This window comes from Orycteropus afer, unplaced genomic scaffold, assembly GCF_000298275.1.
Source record: "Orycteropus afer afer isolate SDZICR_OR568_19922 unplaced genomic scaffold, OryAfe1.0 scaffold00220, whole genome shotgun sequence".
NCBI lineage: Eukaryota > Metazoa > Chordata > Mammalia > Tubulidentata > Orycteropodidae > Orycteropus > Orycteropus afer.
In genome coordinates, this window is record NW_006921807.1 from 1,704,541 (window position 1) to 1,710,563 (window position 6,023).

Below are 6,023 nucleotides of genomic sequence, written 5' to 3' on the forward strand. Positions count from 1 at the left end.
GGCTGAAGATATTGAGCTTTTCCACTGCCTCTTGCCACAGATGTAGTCAATCTGATTCCTGTGTGTTCCATCTGGTGAAGTCCACATGTACAGCCACCTTGAGGTAAACTCTGTTTAATCTGATTAGACTGCTCATGGCAGATCTCATCATGGAGGTGATTATTTTATCAGATCTCATCATGAAGGATCACTACAACTTAACTGCTAAACCACTTAGAATCATGGCCCTGTCAAGTGGATATGCAACCTTAATATTATGATCTAAACTTTATCAATTTGGCACATGTACACAACTCCTTAAACCATACATAATCTCTAAATAAAGACAAAAATGAAGTCCACCACTCATCTATCAGTTTGTCCTGCTGTGGTGGTTTGCATGTTGCTATGAGACTGGAGGCTATGCCAATAGTATTTCAAATACTATCAGGATTACCCACAGTGAAGAGGTTTCAGTGGAACTTCCAGACTAAGACAGACTTAGAAGAAGGGTGGCGCCATCCACTTGTGGGAAAAAAAAAAAGGCCACTGAAAACCCTATGAAAAGCTGTGAAACACTGTCTGATATAATGACAAAGCTTTATGAATAGCAGTGAAATATTGTCTGATAAAGTGCCAGATGAGCTTCTCAGTTTGGAAGGCGCTCAAAATACAACTTAGGAAAAGTTTCCTCCTCAAAGTAGAGTTAGCCTTAATGATATAGAAGGAGTTAATCTTTCAGGATCTTCATTTTCAGATGAGACAAAACTCAAACTGGGAAAAAACAGCTGCAAATATTCATAATAATTAGAACATGGAACATATGAACTTTTAATCCAGGAATATTGGAAGTTGTCAAAAATGACATGGAACACATAAAGATCAATATCCTAAGCATTAGTGAGCTGAAATGGACAGATATTGGCTATTTTGAATGAGGCAATCACATGGTCTACTCTGCTGGGGATGACAAATTGAAGGAGAATGGTGTTGCATTCATGCTCAAAGAGAACATTTCAAGATACATGCTATCAGTGCTGTCACTGATAGGATAATAGCCATACACCTACAAGAAAAAACAGTTAATACTAATATTATTCAAATTTACATACAAAATCACTGAAGTGAAAGATAAAGTAATTGAAGCTTTTTACCAACTTCATCAGTCTGAAATTGACCAAACATGTAATCAAGATGTAAAGAAAATTACTGGTGATTGGAAGGCAAAAGTTGAAAATAAAGAACCTTTGGTACTTGGAAAATATGGTCTTTGTGAAAGTAATGAAGCTGGTGATCTTGTTGATAAAATTTTACAAGACAATGATTTACTCATTGCAAATACCTTTTTCAGCAACATAAATAATGACTATACTCATGGATTTCACCAGATGAAATACACAGGAATCATACAGATTACATATGTGGAAAGATGCAGTGGAGAAGCTCAATATCATCTGTCAAAACAAGGGCAGGAGCTCACTGTGAAACAGACCCTCAATTGCTTGAAGACAAGTTCAAGTTGAAGCTAAAGAAAATTAAAATAAGCACATGAAAGCCAAAATATGACATTGATTATTTCCCACCTGAATTTAGAGACTATCTGAAGATTTGAGACATTGAACACCAATGACTGAAGGTCAAATGACTTATGGAATAACATCATATATGAAGACAGCATAAAGTCATAAAAAGACTGGAAAAGAAGGAAACACCAAAATCATTGTCAGAAGATACTCTGAAACTTGCTGTTGAATGGAGAGTAGCTAAAGCAAATAAGAGAAATAATTAAATAAAAGCTAAATAAAGGATTTCAAAGGGCAGCCCAAAAGACAAAATAAAATATTATAACAAAATGTGCAAAGACCAGGGATTAGAAAAACAAAAGGGAAAGACACTTGTGGCATTTATCAAACAGAAAGAACTGAAGAACATATTTAATCCTTGAGTTTCAAGACTGAAGGGTTCTAATAGAAGTTCTGGTAGCGTAGTGCCTAAGGGACTTGACTGCTAATCAGAAGGCTGGTGGTTCAAGCCCACCAGCCACTCCTTGGAAAGAAGGTTGGACAATCCACTTCCACAATGATACTGCCTTGGAAACCCAAGGAGGGGTTGCTATGAGTCAGGTCCAACTCGACGGCACATAACAACAACAACATGGACAAAATATTGAACAATGCAGGAAGCATCAAAAGATGATGGAAAGAATACAGAGACACTATACCAAAAAGTATTGGTCAATGTTCAACCATTTCAAGAAGTAGCATACTATCAAGAACCAATGATATTGAAGGAATAAGTTAAAGCTGCACTGAAGGAACTGATTAAAAACAAGGCTCCAGGAATTGAGGGAATATCCACTGAGATGTTTCAACAAATGGATTCAGTGCTGGAGGCACTTACTTGTTTATGTCAAAAAATTTAGAAGACAGGTACCTGCCAACCGACTAGAAGAGATCCATATTTGTGCCCATTACAAAGAAATACGATCATACAAAATATGGAAATTATCAAATAATATAATTAACATCACATGCAAGTAAAATGTTACCAAAGATAATTCAAAAAATGCTTGTAGCAGTATATTTATAGGGAAATTTCAGAAATTCAAGTTGCATTCAGAAGAGGATGTGGAACAAGTGGTATTACTAATAATGTCAGATGGATCTTGGCTGAAAGCAAAGAATACTGGAAAGATGTTTACCTGTGTTTTATTCAATATGCAAAGGCATTCAACTGTGTGAATCATAGCAATTATGGATAACATTGTGAAGAATTGGAATTCCATAACACTTAATTGTACTCATGAGGAACCTGAACATAAACCAAGATGGTGATTTTCAAACAGTACAATAGGATACTGCATGGTTTAAAATTTAGAATAGCATGTGTCAGGGTTTTATCTTTTCACCATACTTATTCAATCTCTATGCTGAGCAAGTAATCCAAGAAGCAAGAGTATAAGAAGAACATCCCATCAATATTGGAGGAAGACTCATTACCAACCTGAGATATAATGATGATACAACCTTGCTTACTGAAATAGAAGATTCTTTGAAGCACTTACTGATGAGGATGAAAGAATATAGACTTCAGTATGGATTACAGCTCAACATAAAGAAAATAAAAATCCTCACAACTGGATTAGCAACATCACACTAAATGGGGAAATGATTAAAGTTGTCAAATACTTCATTTTACTTGGATACACAATCAACACTCACGGAAGCAGCTGTCAAGAAATCAGTAGACATATTGCACTGGACAAATCTTCTTTAAAGTGTTAAAGAAAAAAATATGTCAGTTTGAAGACTTAGGTGCACCTAGCCCAAGCTCTGGTATTTTCAATCACCTCATATGCACACAGAAGCTGTGGGACCACAGACATAGTCACAGGGATCTCAAGTAAGGGGAGGGACACAGGCCCTACCCCAAAGAGGTAGGAAGCAGAGAGGTTTTGAAGGGAGACAAGCTTGTCTGTCAGTTTATTGTACTATGGTGCCTTGTGTGTTGCTGTGAGGCTTGAAGCTGTGTCACTGGTGTTTCAAATGCTAGCTGGGTTGCAAATGGGTGCACAGGTTTCAACCCAGCTTCCAGATTGGGACAGACTAGGAAGAAGGAAGAGGCCATCCACTTCTCAAAGAAATGACCAGGGAAAACCTTATGAATAGCAGAGAAACACTGTCTGATACATTACTGTGCAACTTTATTAGTAGTCCAGAAACATCATCTAATGCAGTGCAGGAGGACATGTCCCTTAGGTCAGAGAGTTCTCAAAATACAACTGGGAAAGAGCTGCATCATCAGAGTACAACCAACTTTACTGAGATGGATAAAGTAAAGCTTTAGGGACCTCCATTTACTGATGTAGCATGACTCAAATTGAAAACATCCATTAATAATTAGAACATAGAATGTATGGAGTATGAATCTAGGAAAATTGGAAATTTTCAAAAAAGAAATGGAATGCATAAAGATTGATATCTTAGGCATTAGCAAGCTGAAACAGACCAGTTTTGGACATTTTGAATTAGACAAACAAAAGATCTACTATGCCGGGAATTACAACTTCAGGAGAAAGTGTGTGGCATTCATCATCACAAAGGATGTTTCAAGATCTGTCCTGAAGTGAAATGCTGTCAGTGATAGGACAGTATCTATATACCTGCAAGGAAGAACAGTTAATACTACTATTATTCAAATTTACACACCAACCACCAAAGACAAAGATGAAGAAATTGAAGATATTTATTAACTTCTGTAGTCCAAAATTGACAGAACCTGCAATCACAATGTGTTAATTATCACTGGTACCTGGAATGCAAAACTTGGACACAAAGAAGAATCATCATAGTTGGAAAATTTGGCTTTAGTGACAGAAATAATGCTGGAGATCACATGACAGAATTATGCAAGACAACTTATTCATTGTAAATACCTTTTTCAACACAACACAAACAGCAGCTATGCATGTGCACTTTGCCAGATGGAGTACACAGGAATCAGACTGACTACATTGGTGGCAAGAGGCAATGGAAAAGCTCAATATTGTTAGCCAAAACAAGGCCAGGAGCTGATTGTGGAACAGACCATCAACTGCTCATATGCAAGTTCAAGTTGAAGCTTATGACTATTAAAAATGTCCACAAGAGCCAAAATATGACCCAGAATATATCCCTACTGCATTTAGAAACCATCTAAATAATAGATTTGATGCATTAAACACCAGTGACCGAAAACAAGAAGAATTGTGGGATGACATCAAGAACATCATCCTTTAAGAAAGCAAGAGGTGGATAGTTCAAAATGGAGTCAAGTCAGTGAGCAGCACATTTATCCCTCTGACATCTAAAGTCTTGGAAAACTAGCCACAACAGTTTAAATTAGGAATTTCTCTGCTCTGAACAGTTCATAGATTCAGAGTACATCAAACACAGAAGAGCAGAATTAGAGGAAAGTCACAGGGAGATAATTTTGGAAAGAGCAACTGGAGGAGGACAGATGGACACCTGAGAGAGGCATTGGAAACTCTTCTGGAGCAGTCACTGGATGCCAAGCTAGGGCTCCTGTCTGAGATTCCCTGATCCAAGAGGGAGGATGCCTTATAACAGCTTACCAGCGACCACTCTAATATTCTAGTGGGGAGTGGCAGAGACCTGACTCCAGCAGCTCATTTTGATTTTTTGGAGGTAATTTGGGTCTCTTAGGTGCTTTCTACTTCTGTAGTGATACTGCCTCAGAAACCCAAGGAGGAGTTGCTATGAGTCCAGTCTGACTCGATGGCACATAACAGTAACAGTAACAGTAACAGGTGCTGGCTGTGGGCACGGACACCTCCACTGAGATTTGGAGGAAAATTTACTGTTGTGACAGGAAGGGTAGCCCCCTCCCCTCCCAGCGGGTCACAGAGTAGATTGGGGTCAAACTTGGAACCTTCGTGCTTTTCGTTCTCACAGAGATCGGGACTGCAGGTCAATAGTGGGTACTCCCCTGACCCACAGCTCAAACTGCATGCATCTTTGGTGCTGCAGCTGGATGGTATCACAGACAAACTCCAGAGCCGGTCATTAGCTATCTGACAGGATTACGTCATCACTGTGGACAGATGGAACAGGGAGAAGGAAGAAACCGCACTCCCGGGATTTTTGCCTTGGAGCCGTTCTTATTACTGTGGGGCCAAGGAGGTGGGATCTTTGAGTGTGCCTGAAGTTGGTGGAAATTTGTCATGTTCTAACAATAAGAATCTTTCTTGAAGTTGAGCTGCAGTCTTGCAAATAAATACGTCATCAAAAATAACCTGCTCAAAGCCCTAGAAACCAACCTTAGCAATACCAAGCTTTCCTTCTTCCGCTCCCACCTTCTCTGCTAATATCTTCACTCACTCAATAGAAGAAAGCATATTCATACAATTACCTAAAACCTCTTGAATTGAACTCTAAACCCTCTTTACAACAAACAGAAATACATATCTACACTACACAAGGGATTCTACCACCACAAAGAAAACAGCAGAGCAGCCCAACATACTTGCATCAATTAAAAAAAAA